The sequence below is a fragment of the Boleophthalmus pectinirostris genome, unplaced genomic scaffold (genome assembly GCF_026225935.1).
Source record: "Boleophthalmus pectinirostris isolate CB_2022bp ecotype Guang Dong unplaced genomic scaffold, ASM2622593v1 HiC_scaffold_9, whole genome shotgun sequence".
In the NCBI taxonomy this organism is placed as follows: domain Eukaryota; kingdom Metazoa; phylum Chordata; class Actinopteri; order Gobiiformes; family Gobiidae; genus Boleophthalmus; species Boleophthalmus pectinirostris.
The window spans coordinates 8,992,634-9,011,160 of record NW_026571541.1 but is presented as its reverse complement, the minus strand read 5'-3'; the positions used below and the strand labels follow the sequence as shown (position 1 = coordinate 9,011,160).

The 18,527-nt window shown below is 36.1% G+C and overlaps 1 protein-coding gene across 3 annotated transcripts in view; it reads left to right on the top strand.

Moving 5' to 3' along the window:
- pik3cb (phosphatidylinositol-4,5-bisphosphate 3-kinase, catalytic subunit beta) overlaps positions 1 to 18,527 on the top strand; it is a 116,964-nt gene that overhangs the window by 18,516 nt on the left and 79,921 nt on the right. For 2 of the 3 annotated variants that reach the window (XM_055148095.1, XM_055148096.1), the window contains exon 2: positions 9,622 to 9,712. The gene's annotated coding sequence lies outside the window, so the exon portion shown is untranslated. The remainder of the gene's footprint in view (positions 1 to 9,621; positions 9,713 to 18,527) is intronic. The other variant, XM_020917491.2, reaches the window with a different exon arrangement.

The window sequence follows — 18,527 nt, the reverse complement described above, 5'->3', positions numbered from 1 at the left end:
AATATAGACGATACGATATCATCATGGTATGAACCTCACAGTATGATATTTATTGTGATATTGTAGGAAAGCTCACAATATGGAGGGGAGGCTCACGATTGGGGATGTAACAATATCCAAATCTCTCAATACGATATGTTTATGATATACATCTCACGGTACAATATTTATTGCGATATTTTGTGGAGGCTAACAAAACTGTTAATACATACTACTTTTGCCTTTCTAAAATGCCTTGACAAGACTTAATCCAAAGAACTAAGACTTAAAAGTGCTTAGAACTGTTATTTCTGCACTGTCTGCACTGAAATTGAGCAAAGGATCATGGTCTATGTAGTTCCCTGTGTCTTTTTTAACTATTGTTGGACCATGACTCTTAATTTAAGCAAAGAGACTTGTAATTCAATATATTGTGATGGTCCATGATATTGTTGTGAGAACTTTGACGATACGATATCACGATATTTCGGTTAGTGTTACATCCCAAACTGTTACCACTGGGACGTGATAGCCCTAAAGCAGGAATTTCCCCAAAGAACTATTCTGTATAATATTGTTAATGACCATGAGCTGCAATGAATAAATGAAACCCTTAATGAGTCATAGGAGTTATTTATTCAACATATAACCTCAAATCTTATCATGGTACATAAAAATAACAAAAAGTTACCCACGAGTACAAAGAAAAAGTACACATAATTACTGAAGGAAAAAAAAAAACTGTTCCTATAGTATTTATTGTAAGGCCTTTTTATGCTATACAGTTGAGATGGACAAGATCTCATGCCACAACATCTGCAGAGACAAAATAGCCTCAAGATCGTTCACACATGAGAAAAATTATCTCGTGAGATTTTTTTCCCCATGAATTTCCCTTTCGCTTGGACAAAAAAGAGAAAAAGAATTAAGAGCTGGTGAGTTATACACTTTGAGGAGCTGCAATTGCAAAAAGGAGTATTCAATGATCACTGAAGTATTACATAACACAAACCCTGACTGTACTGTACGTCTTAGACTTAGAGTGTAAACCTAATACTTAATGGCACAAGTTTTCTATTCTGTTTTCTCTCAACAACAACCATAAGATCTAAAAAGATGCGGTTTGAGTGTGTGCCAGTCACTTGATTTGCGTCACAGATTTACTTGAAATGTTTTATCAGATCAGAAAAGTCAAAAGTTCAAGTTGTCAGATTATTATTATTTTTATTATACTTTAACACATAAGTTGATTGTTGATAAAAGTCCTTAAACTGCACAAAAAACAGGACAAAGACATGAGTGTAGAGTGCAGAGTACAATCTAAAGTGCTTCTCAGAGAGGATTAGACAAATTGAACAAAACTAATGATTACGTATGCATTTAAAATGACTAGTGACACCATAAAAATCAATAAAATATAATTAAGAATTCTAATTATAAAAGCGATCCTTGCAAAATCGAAACACTTATCTTATGGTTGTAGCCTAGTAGTGATTATTAATATCTCCAACCAAACATTTGTACTCCACACTCAATAAAAGTCAGTGATGGTGTCGGAGTGGGCCCTGCAGCTAACTCAATACTGGACTCTTACAGTGAAAACTCATTTTGTCCAAATCTCCAATGAAACACAAAGAAAGTGGATCATGTGATGTCTGGAGTTAAATCCAGCCGGGCAGTTAAACATTGACTGTTTTAGACCCCAGATTCTATCATTACACTAAATGGCACACTTCCTGGAGCTGTGGTTTTGGTGAAGTCGCTGTGAGTTATCGGTTATTATTTTCTGTGTAACCAGTCGGGCTGTAGTCCTTCAGTCGATGATTCCTTAGTCAACTAATTATTTTATATAGATTATCAGGAGTTATTTGCACAGCAGCAGAAAGGAGAAGACAGGCAGTAGATTAGTTGAAGATTTGGCAGTGAATCATGTTTAATTTGCCTGTTTAAATTACTTTTCCTTATAAATTGTTGTTTTTGTATGAACTCCCATGCAGCTGTACAGCCCCTTTTAGTTGACTTATCCATTGGCAGGATATGTCTTTAATCGACCAAGATTTTCTTTAGATGATGACAGCAAATATAACGAAGTTTGTAATAGGGGTGTCCTAAAATTAGTGCTGTCAAGAGATAATTTTTAAAAAAGAGAGATTAATTAATTATGGTCTGTAATTAATTAATCTAATTAATCTCTTTTTTAATCTCACCTAAAAATTGCAGAGAAAATATTCAATTTGAGGTATTTCCATTTAAATTCATTATTACGTTATTGTGGCAGATCAAAAGACTGATATAGAACAATAAAAAGTGACTTTATGAAGTAATTTATTGTTTAACAAACTTAAACAGATGCAGTCATTTGCATTCCACATCATTATTATAGCTATTACTAATCTGCATAAATAAATTCAATGTTACAACATGTAAACCATCACCACTCTAGAGCCACCTCAGCCCGTTTGACATTATAATGTGTTTAATGCAGCTTTGTGAAAGTCTCACAGAAATGAAACTTAAAACTGCATGGACAATTTGCATAAACTAAGAAAGAAAAGGGGAAAAAAGCTCTTGTGCACTGATGCGGTTCAGCTTCTGTCAGACTAAATGACACGACTCAGTGGAATAATGAGTGTTGTTTCTGTGACAGAGAGGTGTTGATGGTGAAGGTGAGTCTGTTCTGTGTCTGTGTCGCGATGTTTTCAGAGATCATACATGTGCAGGTTTATTGCAAATGTGGGCGGGAACGGGAATGAAAATTACAATTTTTTGCGGGAATGATAAAAACAGATTTTATAATAAGGCAACTCGCGTACAGAAACAGTAAAGTTAGAGATTAAAACTGAGATTAACGAGATTAAAAAACACAACGCGCTAAATATGATTGTAATTAATTGATCGCAATTAACACGATCATTTGACACCCATAGCTAAAATATCAAAATACTGATATAGTTTGATACTAAATTTGGTGATACAGGATCGTTATCATGAGCCGCTGGATCGATATATTACCATATATATTAGTATTTTCTTGGATATTTAAATAAATTATTTTGTGACAGTGCTACAGTTTTGATGTTTGTTCAGAGACAGAAAACTTGTTTACGCAATACTTTCGACGTATTCAATGTTTTTATGGTTACAACTATGGGTGTGAAAATAGCGATATTGAATCGTTTAATGTGATGATACAGTATCTATCGTGGGCTGCTCTATTGGTATATGAGTAACAGTATTTTTTGTTATATTTTACTTAATTATTTTGTTACAGCGCGACAGTTTTGTTGTTTAGTGGAAAGAAACTTGTTTATGCAACACAGTTGACATTTTCACTGTTTTGATAAGTAAAATGTTTGTGTTTCATATGAACTTTACACTAGAAGCAGTTTAACAACGACACAGACATGATTTAGCCTTTATTTTTATTGAACTGTATCGAATCGTTTTGAAATATATCCTATCGAGTCGAAAGTGCACGGTATCGAGATATGTATCGTATCATGGCCTATGTATCATATGTATCGTAAAGGTAACTTCTTAATGATACCCAGATCTAGTTAGAACTGGTTTATACTATTCCACAAGTAATTGAAACATTATTTATTTGTTCTTTTTGGTCAGATTGTGTTAAACTAAAGCACATATTAAAGTTTGATAAAGCTCAGATCAGATCATTTGTCCATTTTATTATTATTATTTTAATGTTGTTATACTAAAATCTTTCTGTTATTTAGGTGTATCCTTTCACTCAGACTTTCAACAATATTGACACTAACACTAACACAAGGCAGTGTTATGAAGTGGTTTGTAGTGTTAATTGAATCTGTAGCATACAGCAAATCTTTTATGTTGTGATATATTTGCATTTTAGTCATATTTTCCCATGTTTTGATGTTTTTCTCTTACATTTATTTCCTGGGTGGTTCCATGTGTGAGATAAGGCATCTTAAGCGCTGGTGAAAAACAGGAAGTCCTTCAGTCATCAGTGCGTTGCCGTGTGCAATGAACATGTGAAGCGCAGTATTTATTTGACGTGGGGTATCTGTCCTTTCACATCTGTGGTGTGGTGAGAGCTCTTTGAACTCGAGATAGACTGTAGTGTTTGCATTGCCCCAGGCTCTGAGTCCATTCATTCATGGCATGTCTCCCTCAATAAGTGCGGTCACGAAACACAATACTCACATTTAAAGTATATTCGATACTAAGAAAAAGGCGCAATACATGATGCCAATTTCTATACACATAATAGTAAAAACAGACAATAGGGCTGCTCAATTGTGGAAAAAATGATCACGATTATTTTGCAGTAGATACACAGTAGGTAGAACTCAGTGGTGCTCTCTGGGAAGGGAAGTTAATTTAAAAATGCAAAAAACCCAAGACACTCACTGGTTAAAATAAAATGCATTTATTCATTTACAGCATGTCTTAACGGACAACTTACAAAGTCCCGACGAGTTTCTGCCGATGGCTTTCCTCAGGAGACAAACAGGTCAATTATTTTGGTCAATATTGAAATCACGATTATTTTTTAGTTACACGATGCATTTAGTCAGTATTTCTCTCTCAAAAAATATACTTTGTTATTTATAATTTATGCAAAACTTTCTAATTGAAAATAAATGTACCTTACCTGTACCTTAGAGCAGTTTTGCGTTGTATAAAACATAAAAATTAATAAAGGCATAGAAAAACATAAATGTATACAAATTAAACTATATATCCAGCTGTTCTACAATCTCTGTATTCAAAATAAATAAATAAATATACTTATTTATATAATAAAAAATAAAAAAAAATAAAAATTTTAAGCTAAATCGTTTCAAGTCAATTATATCAGGTTGGAGATCGTTTGACGCACAAATCGAAATCGCGATCAAAATTCAATTAATTGCATAGCCTTAACAGACAATATAATTTCATTTTTTTTAACACTTTTGTAGTTTCTTTACAAGTGCACTATGTAATTTTTCTGGTTTAGAGTCTGCTACCTTCTTGTACCAATCTCCAAGGAGACAAGCAAGTGACATCACTAGGTCCAGTGATAATACAGGTTGATTCTATGGAGAGGTGAGAGGTGTCCACGCTGTCATGTTTGTTTAATCAGCATATTTATTCACTTACAGGTGTTTCTATGGATCAGTAATACAAGATGGAGACGTTTAATTCCATACTGTGGAACATTACAGGGTTAAAGCAATAATATCTCCATGGAGACAAGCAGGTGGTGGTTACATTGTCCACATGCCACATACTGTATAAAAGATGCACGTATACTTATTCAAAACTACTCTCAAAAGGTTCAACTTAACATGAACTCTGGCGTGTCTTTTAAGTCATTCTCAGTTTGACCTCTCTTCCCTTTCCACAAACTGTTATTAAGACGTCTGATTTACTGCTGTCAGGTCAGTCCAAAACATAGATTGTGTTTGTTTTGTTGTTTTGACATATACTGTATGACCCACTCCTATAGAAGATTCACTGTTTTGACCCTGAAAGGAAAAGCCTAAAGGAAACTCTAAAACCCCCTGTGATAAATGACATCCTTTACCTTTGTTTAGAAAAATCTGCATCAGCAAGCTTGTCTCCATGTTATTGTGAATGCTCAGAATGTTCCACAGTATGGCATTAAATGTAGCTATCTCCATAGAGACAATAAGTGACGCTACCAGGCCACGTTAAAGGTCAGATGTATACAGAGGTGAGGCCACTAACATGTAACTTTCCTGTTTGAGGGTCCGCTACTTGTATCTCCGTAGAAATGTTATCGTTAATGCTCAGAATGTTCCACAGTATGGCATTAAATGTATCTATCTCCATGGAAACAAATAAGTGATGCAACCAGGCCATGTTACAGGTCAGATCCTTGTAGTGGTGGCCCTATTAACTGTAAGAATGCATGTTTTCTGAGGTATTTTTAGAATTAAACGTAACCTGTGAGTATATCCACATAAGTACATACAATAAATGCTATACTGTGGAACATCTGACATCCAAAAAATGTACATAGTGCATCTTTAACTTATGCAAAATCCTGAGCATTGAGTATTTCAAGAAATGTTCCAACAAAACTTCTCAGAAATGCATGCAAAGAAATATGAGGTCTTCTCCTGGAAAATGCACAGACTAATGACGTCTGGTTTAATGGTTACACATTTGATGGTTGATTAGCTAATTCATAATTGCATTGTTGAGAAAATATTTACAGATTTCCTGAAAAGTCATGTGGCGTTAGACTTTGAACAGGACAGTTTTCCACTAATTCAGGCTTTGGGACCATTAGTGACATGGGTGGGAACATAATAAAGAGTAAGTGAATGTTTTGTCCTCAAAGTCAAAGTGGTATTTGTCCAATGTAAAAGGCCCATATTACTGTATTTTTCTGATTATAAGTTACAGTTTTTTTTATGGTTTGGGTGAGCCTGTGACTTATACTCCAGTGCGACTTATGTGTTAAAATTTTCACCATGACAGCTGCGAGAGGGCGCTCCAGGCTTGTGTACTCCTGTACCACTGTCACTTTGTTTTCTACTGTGCATGTTGGCTGCAGAAGAAAGAACGAGCTGCTGTCCTGTCTGGTATCATAATTATAACTGGAACTGATGCTGAGTCTGATGACAGCTACGCAGAAGAAGCGGCACTCTGTTTACCTCTGGAGGTCACGGAGTTGCACAGAAGTGACACGAGGATGAAGAATTCAATAGATTTAGTGATTTGGAGTGAGATGGAGAGTTTGGTAAACTTGTTCTTTTCTGTTGTTTATGCTATACTTATCTGAAGAACTGTTCGTTAATGGTCTGTTTTTCTCTTTTCTATTGTTAATACTAGAACTTGCCTTTCAAGATGAAATGTCAGTTCCTGGTCTCTGATTTTATGAAATGAATTTCCCCCAAAAAGTGCTACTTACAGTCCAGTGCAACTTGTATATCTTTTTTTTCTTCTTCATTATGCATTTTTTGGCTACTGCGACTCCTGAGTGACTTATAGTCCGAAAAATGCTGTACCCTATTTTCTGATCTATGTTATAATTTTGTCTTTGCATCATTTTTTCATTCTTTCATTCTTGCTGTTAACTTGAAAACCTCTACTTCATGACATCACAAGGTGGACAGAGCATTTTGAACTTTGGGAATGTCAGACTAATAATGCAGGATTACTCAGACATGTTTGAATGAAACAAAACACAACTCCCTGGTATGTTTTTGGTAAGGAAACAACATAACACAGATCAGAAAATTGCATAATATGGGCTCTTTTTAAAGTATTCATTTTTGCATGTTCTGTATCAGCAATTTTTGAGCTTCATCTTGGTCAAATTTATTAAAAATCTCTTATTCACAGGCCTTTTGTGATCTGAACAAAAAAAAAGTTAAGCCTATTCAAGCTACTCAAAATGTATTAAGTTGTTTTGCTTATCAGCTAAAATTGACTTTTGTTGTTATTTTATATTTTTCTGGAGGCGACTTTGTGTGACAGAATGATTTCCATACATTCAGTCTAATTTATAAATGTATAACTATTCAAGTATGTCCTGCAGGTTCTAACCCGACCTTTTCATACGTGCGCATAGTGAGTTAGCAGAGATCAGATGAGAGGTCAGAGAGGGCGCCCTGCAGAAGTCTGTACACTGTGTTTATTATCTTATCTCGTATGACGGGGCACTGGGGCCTCTGTGACTGCAGTGTGAAGCATCAAGCCTCAAGACAGTGGCTATAGCACACACTGTTCTCCCTGTGAAGCTAATGCGTGCTTTTATGTCTCAATGTAGTGTTAAATCTACACTTTCAATACATTATGTTTAACTATGTTTAACTAACCCTTATTCTGTTATTCTGTTTGTTTGTTTGTATGTATGTATTGAACTTATCGTTCAATACATAGATGGAACAATTATTTTTTGAGGTTCAGTATTTGTTGTGGAGTTTTTCTTAGTACTAAAGGAAGATTTTTGTTATTTTTATTCTACTTTTCTGAAGATTTGAGCTGTCGAGTGTTGGATCATTCTCTTCTTTGACCCATTATACAGTAATGTACAATATGCAATTAGATACAAACTAATTACTAAAGTGCTTTATTATGCTATTTATTTATTTTAGCCAATTTTCTAAAATGATATACATTTAGAATACTTTTTAATGTAAATTAGTTTGAATAATTTCGTTTTTCATCATATACCCACCCACCTAAATTAAGGCTGGGTATCATTAAGAAGTTGCCGATACGATGCATACCTCGATACGTGGGCCGCGAGACGATACGTACCTCGATACGTGGGCCGCGAGTCGACACGTACCTCGATGCGTGGGCCGCGAGACGACACGTACCTCGATGCGTGGGCCGCGAGACGACACGTACCTCGATGCGTGGGCCGCGAGACGACACGTACCTCGATGCGTACGATGCGTGCGAGACGACACGTACCTCGATGCGTGGGCCGCGAGACGACACGTACCTCGATGCGTGGCCGCGAGTCGACGTACCTCGATGCGTGGGCCGCGACGTCACGTACCTCGATGCGTGGGCCGCGAGTCGTCACGTACCTCGATGCGTGGGCCGCGAGTCGACACGTACCTCGATGCGTGGGCCGCGAGTCGACACGTACCTCGATGCGTGGGCCGCGAGTCGACACGTACCTCGATGCGTGGGCCGCGAGACGACACGTACCTCGATGCGTGGGCCGCGAGACGACACGTACCTCGATGCGTGGGCCGCGAGACGACACGTACCTCGATGCGTGGGCCGCGAGACGACACGTACCTCGATACGTGGGCCGCGAGACGACACGTACCTCGATACGTACCTCGATACGTGGGCCGCGAGACGACACGTACCTCGATACGTGGGCCGCGAGACGACACGTACCTCGATACGTGGACCGCAAGACGATATATTTCAAATTGATTCGATACGATTCAGTAAAAAATAATCATGTATAATAATCATGGCTGTGATACTAAAAGTCTTTGTTAAGCCACTTCCTGTGCAAAGTGAATATGAAACACACCATTTTTAATCCTCAAAACAAGGAAAATGTCAAATGTGTTGCATAAACTAGTTTCCTTCATCTGAACAAGCAACAAAACTGTAGCTCTGTAACAAATTAGTCTAGTAAAATATACCAAAAAATACTCTTGGCAATTTAGCAATACAACAGACCATGATATTGATACTGTATCAGTACATTAAACGATACAATATATTGATATTTTTATATTTTTGCACACTGATAGTGTCAGGTTTAAACCCACCTAAACATTGTAAATGTTTAGGTGGGCCGCCCTCCTCATGAGAAAACGATTCTAATCTCTTGTCTTTCTACTTGCTTTACAATGTTTAGGTGGGTTTAAACCTGACAGATAGTTATTATAAAAGACTGAAGACTGACTTATTGAAGACTAGTTATTACAAAATTAATTCTCTTTCAAATACAGCAGTTGGCCTATAAATCCGTAACTGCCAAGTCCTTTCAATAATCAGATTTCTGTTGTGCATGTAAACGGAGAGATGTAATTATTGGGTTATCTCATTATTCTACTTATCAGATTTTTACTGGCCTTGATATTTACCCAGTAGCCAGTTGCATAAGACTTTCCTCGGTAGATAAGATTTTCTAACACGTTCTCTAACTTTCTTGTATTGCAGATGAAGCATGGACTGAACTTTGCAGACACTCCCAGCGTGGAGCAGATGAACAGGACATAAAAGTATCCTGGAAACTGCAGGTAAAAACAGTGTGCGTCATATCTGTTAATTATCCTGACCTACTTTATCTGGACCACGGCGGCTGGATTCTAACACGGGGCTCTGTCTGAAAACAGCTGGGTCTAGAGTTGTGCAAAGAAGTTATAGTTTTTTTGCTGATAATGAGAGGAATAAAGGTGCACAATGTAATGTTTTAGTTGGGGGTCCATCACCTGCTGGTTTCTGTGGTTATGTCATTTCTCTGCCTGGACGGTCCCGCAGTTTAGGGCTGCTCAGCTATGAAAAAATCATTATCACCAATTTTTTGGTCAATATTGGAATCAAAATTATTCAAACGAGAATCAGAATCAGAATTTATTTGTCATTTCAGTATAAAAAATACACAGTAACGAAATACTGCAATCAGGTCCAGGTCAACAGCAGCACAAATAATAAGAATAAATAGTTTTAAAAATTGTATGTCAAATACAGTCTTCAAAAACGGTCCCCACCTGCCCCCATTTTCTAAAGTGCGTTTCATTGACATTATTTTTTAGTTACGCAATGCAATTTTTTTCTTTCATTTATTTAGGCAAAACTTTCAAACTGAAAATAAATATAGACAACATATATTTACCTTAGCACAGTTTTGTGATGTATAAATCATAAAATTAATGAAAGAAATTTTTGAACATGAAATAAGACAGAAAAACATTAATGTATCCAAAATAAACTATATATCCAGCTGTTCTACAATCTTTGTATCTAAAAAATAAAATAAATATACTTAATCATATATAAAAAAAAAAAATCCTAAATAAACTAAACTTTAAATAATTTCAACTTGATTATATGAGTTTGGAGATCGTTTGACACACAACATGAAATCGTGATCCTTTTACGTATTCAATTATGGGTGGTTTTATAGCTCAAAAACACCTAGAAAAAAAGGCATTCTGACTGTGAGTTGGTTCGCCTCTCCACAGATCTGACCTGTAAATCATGATGATATATCTTTCATATATTGAAAGAATGATGATATATAAAAAATAACAACTACAAATAAACATACATACAACAACTTTCAAACAACAACATATATACTTAGCACAGTTTTGTGATGTATAAATCATAAAATTAATGAGAAAATTTTGAACATGAAATAAGACAGAAAAACATTAATGTATCCAAAATAAACTATATATCCAGCTGTTCTACAATCTTTGTATCTAAAAAATAAAATAAATATACTTAATCATATATAAAATTTAAAAAAAATCCTAAAATAAACTAAACTTTAAATAATTTCAACTTGATTATATGAGTTTGGAGATCGTTTGACACACAACATGAAATCGTGATCCTTTTATGTATTCAATTATGGGTGGTTTTATAGCTCAAAAACACCTAGAAAAAAAGGCATTCTGACTGTGAGTTGGTTCGCCTCTCCACAGATCTGACCTGTAACTCGGTCTCGTTTCATCTCCATGATGATAGGGGGCTTTAATGCCACACTGTGACAACTGACGCACATACTGACAACACAACAACAACACCACGGAGAAAAGCATTGGACGGACCCCATACCAAGAAAGTTACACAATGCACCTTTATGTAAATTTAATTGGACATCCCCGAACTGGTGATGAGGATTATGCGATCAAAGAACATCAGAGCTGTCTTATTTTGATTTGCAGAGGAATCGAACACGGTGTCTCTGCAGGAGCCTTGTTACCTCATCTGTTATGAGTGCTGCTTCCCTGTAATCATATAAAGCAGGATTAGCTTATGTCATCTTTAAAGAGAGACAAGATGACACTAGCTCATGTTTCTGACCAGGCCTCTGCCATTTTGGGAAAATAGTTGTGATTTTTTTTTTTTTTTTTTCGGTCAAATATTCTGATTACGAATATATTTGCAATTTATGTTTTAATACTTGTTCACATTTTAACTAATAATGTCACGATGATTACTATATCAATTTGTCTTTCAGTATATGAAAGTGGGAATTATAATTTTCTGGGATCGATATTTATGATATATGTGTGCATTTTCTTTGCACTACTGGGAGATTTTTGGTTATTTTTTGTTAATATGATAAGATCTGAGCTGTTAAAAGTTGAATACAGCTCATGTTTTGTGGGTTTTTGTGTCAGTGGAATGAATTAGTTTCAATTTTATCGTTTGTCTATATTCACTTAAGTAGTATATTGTGCTTCATTTTGGTTATACAATAAGATTTGAGCTGTAAAAAGTTGAATACAGCTCATGTTTTGTGGGTTTTTGTGTCAGTGGCCTACATTAGTTTCAAAATTATTGTTTGTCTATATTTATATAAGTAATATACTGTGCTTCAAAATGTATTGTGACAGACTTAATTTTAACATAAACTGCTAAGCGAATACAGCAATCCCATGCATTTCAGAACATGTTGGTAGAGGACTAAACTAGAGTTTTCAGTTTTTTTAGACAATAACACAGGATATTTTGTTTGCAAAGGCCATAAATAATTGCAGTTTTTGCTATTTGAGTATTGCGGTCATTCAAATTGCGATTTTGATTTTGATTAATCTTACAGCCCTGTTCTGACTGACTTTTTTTTTATTTTATTTGGTGGACCCTTGATTGGTTTCCTAAAGCTCTCAAGGACCTATTAATATAAAACAGATTATATTACTATATAATATAATAATATTATGGATGTAACAATACAGTTTTCTTCAGAAGGTAAGTCAGTGGTGGTTATATGAGTGATTAGTAGTTTGAGGGTCCAGTTTTCTTGCCATTGCAAATTGCCACTGTAGTAGTATAATTTTCTGTGCTTGAATTCATCACTGCACCAGGCTGATGCTAAAAGTTGTTTGAAATACCATGTTTTGTGTTATTTCAGAGATTTCCTGGTTGTCTGTAGGCCTGTCACGATAACACATGTTTGAAGTGTCATATATTGCTGAAACAAACAGACGATAAATGATAATATTGAATCCAAACCATAAAGCAGAATTATTCTCAAAAACTATTCTAAATGTATAATATAAAAAATAAATAAATTAATAAATTAATTAAAAAAGCAGCAATAAATAAATGACAGTTAAGTAGATGGTTTGTGTTTATGAGTCATAGAAGTTCATAATTCAACCTTCTGCAACTTAAATCTTATCATAATACAGAAAATTTCTCAAAAGTACAAAGTAAAAATACCCATGATAAATATTGATCTCCAAAATGACTGTTCCATCTGTTATATATTGAACGATAAGTGGATGTAGTCAATCTTGTGACAGGATGAGTTGTCTGCTTGACTCGTCGTCTCTCTTTTCAGTCTTCAGTGCAGATTCTGTGTAAGCTTATCAGGGGCAGCCTTTCGCTCAGAACTGGTGATAACTGGCAGTGATTAAATTAAACTGTTACTGTACTGATCTATGTAGGCCTATTCTCAGGGCTACTAACCCACTTACACCAACCCTAGTTACCAAGTTAAGTTTATTTTAAGACCTCTTTCTTCGATTCTCTGAGGTTTGTTCACTTTTTTTTTCAAAGAAATAGCTATTTTTGCTCACTGCTTTGTTCATAGTGTAGTATTACAATGTGATAAGCACACTGTGTAACTTTTCTGATGGGAAGTTTGCCATCTGCTTGGCTCCATGTTATTGCTTTGTCTGCATGTTTCACAGTATGGCATTAAAGATATCTATTTATTCTGTTATGAGTTTATGCAATTCTCAAAAAACATGCATTCTTACAGTGAGTGGGGTTGCCTCTTCACAGATCTGATCTGTAACATGACCTGGTGCCACTACCTGCTTGTCCCCAAGTTCAGTGCCATATGTTGAAATTTCCTGGCTATGCAACACATCCCAGATGACAGACCTTGCTAGACAAATACGATATATTGTGTTAACGGGCAAGGCACTTTAGTTGGTATAATTTAGTTAAGTTTTTAGTTTATTTGTTTATTTATCAAGGACAATGCACATAAAAACATTGAAATACACAAAGAAGTCATATGTTTATGTTATGGTTGGTGGTTCGATTCCAGCTCTCGACTTAAACATCACAGTTTGAGCGGTCAGATCCACTGACCCACAGGTTGGCTGGTGTGATTCCCCACAGATGAATGCTGCCGTTGTGTCCTTGGGCAAGACACTTAACCCATCTTGCCCACAGTATCTGTGTACACTGGTGTGTGAATGTGTGTGTGAATGGGTGAGTGGTTCCTTGTTGTAAAGCACTTTGAGTGCCTTGAAGGTGGAAAAGCACTATAGAAAAATGTGACCATTTACCATTTACCATATGTTTGTGCTAGGCTATAGCAAAAGTGCTAATTTCCACCTTCAGTCCCTGGACAGGTTTGTGTCATAAATGGTGTACATGTTAATAAAATAAACAATGCATATTGATGCAATCATTCATCCAGTCAATCAGTAAGTAAAACTATAGTCCCATTCAGTCTCAGACATCACATCCATACACTATTTACATATTTAAAGTTCATATTGCTGCATTCATACAGGACAGATTAATGTGTACAAGTCTGTTTGGTTAAAAGTGATTGTTTGGTCAGGCGTGCAAACATTTCATAATTTGTACATGATATAATTTCATGTGGGAGGCTGTTTCAGAGGCTTATGGCTCTGTAGGAGAATGATGATTGACCAAATGAAGTTCTGCCCCTTGGAACACTGCGCTCCTCTCTGGCTGTGGATCATGTGGCTCTGCAGGTCTTCTCTGAAATGACCACCGCAAACTTTCTCAGTGGGGGAGCAGCTGAATTATGAATGATTTTAAATAAGGTTAACATTTGATTAAATTTAAGCAATCTCACATTTGACAAGTATTGAGCAGTGGTGGTACAGGAAAGGCTTTTTATCACGGGTTTTTAGTGCTCATTTATGCAGTGTTTCTATAGGCTTTAGAGATGTTGGTGCGAGACAATCTTGGCATTCAAATATGTATATGAAGCCGCAGTTGATAATGATCAAATCTCATGACTCTTCTTAATTCAGAGGCCCATATTACTGTGTTTTCTGATCGAAGTTATAATGTTTCCTCTTCAAAAACATACCCGGAGTTGTGTTTTGTTTCATTCTTTTAACACACAAATTCTTCTCTCAGACTGGAAAAACTCATGTTGCAATTTTTGATGTCATATGGTAATACAGAAAGGTGCTCCACTGTGTTCATTTGGATAATTGCAACCCTGGAATTACCCATCTCTGCTAAACAAAAGGTGAAAAGTAGATGATAACTTGAAAATTACCGCTTCATGACATCATAAGGTAGAACAGAACATTTTGAGATTAGGAGACGTAGACAGATTAAGAACACAGGATTACTCAAACGTGTGTGAGTGAAACAAAATACAACTCCAGGTATGTTTTTGAGGAGGTAACAACATTCTAACATGTCTTAACGCTCACAAGAGTCAATTTTAATCATAGTTTTACACTCAGATACCAAAACATAAAAAACTAAATGATCTGTTTTGTTATCTTAGTTGGTTTATTTCCATAATTTTCTAAAGCTATGAATTCCAGCAATGCACTGTCCACATAGCCCAACTACCTGTTATTCCAGCTTTGTTTTCAAAAATACCCTCTAACAATGCATACCTCAGCTGTCAAAAGTGTCAGATATGTTTCTCACATCCGAGTGACAGGATGAAAACAAACAAGGCTCTGCTGTTGCTACCTCCATCTAGACTTGGGCCAATTCCAGGTGTATCTTGGCACCTGTCACGATAATAAGAACGAGAATCGAGTCAATGCAGGTGGTCAATAGTGAGAGCAGGTGCCACCCTCCGCAACGCGCTGTCTCCTAGCCTTTCATCTCTCCTCTTCTTCTCATCCTCTCCTCTCCTGTCTTCCTCTCCTCCTACTCAAATGTGGAAAAATAGCTTAATCCTATTATTTATGGTATGCTGTCTCCGGTAATGTCTGTATGCCCTCTCTGCCTCCAGCGCTTTATGACCACAAACTGAACCACTGCAAGCAATCTCCACACAGCTACACTTGGGAAATGTTGGAAAATGTTGAAAATGTCACATTATATATTTTTCATTTAGTATATTTTAAAGGGCCTGTACACATTTTTTCATGTATTTCAGTAAAATGTGTCTCACCCCAGTACAGCTACAGTACAGTATATTGTATAAAGAGCTCTCGAGGTAAAAATAAGCTACTGCGTGCTGTTTGCATCTAAAGCATTTTATTGCCAAATAATCAGGAGGTGTGCTTTAGCATGCTAGTTGTTGCCGTGATTCTAAAACTCTGTTCAGGCCTCTGAAAGTTGTGAAAATCTTATATTGAAGTGAAGAATTAGAATGTTCAAATTCATAAGGTTAATGAGGAAAATAGGAACAAAAATGTAAAAATCAGATACAATGCCCATAATTTTGTTGTGTTTATAGTTTATGATAATTGAAAATGAAGGATAACTTTAAAATAAATAATTTTAGATAGATAATGCATATATACATATACACACATACATTATATATGTATGTATGTGTGTATGTATGTATGTATATATGTATGTATATTTACATATATACATACACACATATATGCACTCATACACGCATACATCATAATATTCAAAAGTATTGTCTAAAAAAGTGTTTTATATTATTGTTTATGAGCCTACTCCTTAGAATCTTAACTGCGTTTAGTTTTATAACGTGACAACACTAATAAAGATCTGACGTAAAATCAAAAATGACGTAATACATTTATTGTTAATCAGTAAAATTTTCCATTGCTGCCTAAATATATGCTCTTAAAGTCACACTGCAGAACATTCTAGGCAAAAAAATAATGTATCCATGGAGACGAGTGTCAGGTTACGCTCTACACACCTTTAGGTACTTGCCAAATGTTGATCCTGCGTTCTATATCCTAGTGTTTTGGTCATTGTCAGACCACGTCTTTTTACAAACTGCATTTCTTTTCTTAGACTTATGACCTCTGAAATTTTCCTTTAGCCATTAGTTTTTATCATAAAACGTGTGCCCTATTCCACCGCACAATCAAAGGAAGCCCAGCCCATGTTTGGTACCATTGATAGCCCCTCATCTGTTGTTATTTTTGGAGGAGCCTGTGTATAATTATTTCTGAGGAAAGCAATGAGCTTATACTTCTGCTAAATGATTAAAACACACCCTTATTACTACATTAAAACTGGTAACGTAATTCATTTGATGTTCCAATACAGCTCCATGTAAACAGTGAATTGCAGTAATTAGCAAATATAATACTATGTCATTTTTTGGCCGCAGGTCCTTCATCTTCTTGTTTCTATTTATATGTCACTGCTCTGCTGAGAATGTGTGCAGTGTTGGAAATAACACATTACTTTTATAACGAATTACTGTAATGTATTGCTTTTTGCTGTAACACAGTAATGTAAGGCATTACAGGGGAAAAATATAATATTTGACTCGGTACAAATGTCAGTAACATGTATTATGCTTTTTTTTAACCTGGATTGAAGTGGTGGGCTTTTCATTTTTCTTCATACAAATTTGTTAAAATCATCGCGATATCAGCAGTGGTGAAACGGTATGATTACGATTCCGAATGTCGGGACCGGCCCGGAGGTGCGCTCACGTAGACCGTCGGGTGACCACGGGTGAATGGACTGGCACAGAGCTCCACAGCTGATGCTCTGCGGACACCTGCTCCACAGGCTCGGTTCTCTCGGGGGCGGTCCTAGATTCCAGGTCCTAGTCCAGGATTAGACCTGGCTTAGACCTGGTTTAGACCTGGTTTAGACCTGGTTCAGTTTTGGCTTAGTCCTATTTCAGCTCTGGTTTAGACCAGGTTTAGTCCTGGTTCAGTCCTCGGATCAGTCCTGGTTTAGTCCTGGTTTAGACCGGGTTTAGACTGGGTTCAGTCCTCGGTTCAGTCCTCCATTCAGTCCTTCTTCGCACAGTTATTTTGGTGAAAGTAACTTAAAAGTAATGCCGTGTAATAAATTACATTTTAAATGTAGTAATATTGTAATGTAACAGATTACTTTGACATGACAGTAACAACTAATAAATAACACATTACAGTTTTGAAGTAACTTGCCCAACAGTTAATGTGTGAGCGTTTTCCATTTGAGGTTAGAATTCAGCCTAAACATGCAGTGTTTGTGTGTTAAAACAGACCTCCAAGTATGTTTGTGATGAGCAAACATTAATATATAGATCAGAAAAGAGCATAATATGGGCCCTTTAAGGCTAACTAAGGTGCAGTTAGTCTAAAGTGGTAGTAAATACTTTCAAAATCATTCCTTTGAGTAGCTTTTTGTCCCATCCCAGTCTGCATTTCTTTCTCTTTGGACACAATCGCATTATGACTTGATGAATCCGCAAGATATACATTTGAGAGCTGAATTGTAAACATCGCTAAGTGTGTGTAGAAACTCTATCTCCTCTTTATCTGGACCATTACATCTCCCGACAAATGCGCTCCATTTTTTCCCCTCATAGCTCTCAGTAGCGCTGTGCATCCCTTTTACAATTAGAGCCCACGGTAAACAAAATAATACAGAGAATAACAGTTAAAAGTACAGTGATGAGACATGTTTACAGTTTACCATTTAAGTACTTTTCCACTGCATCTTGTGGAACGCCTCAAGTTGTGACACACTTTTTCTGTCCTATTTTCAAACTTCCCATTTTTTTGTAAGCTCGCCAGTCTGTTAATAGTAGGACTTATATGATGTGTGTGACTACTTTGGGTGTATTAGCGTTAAAAACTCAGGCGCCATTTCTAGCTTTTTCAGCTCTGATTCCAATATTATGGTTTTAAATATCTGTCTATACCCATTATCAACCAATACCAGAGCAGAAAGCGGAGACTGAGCGGAGACTGAGAACA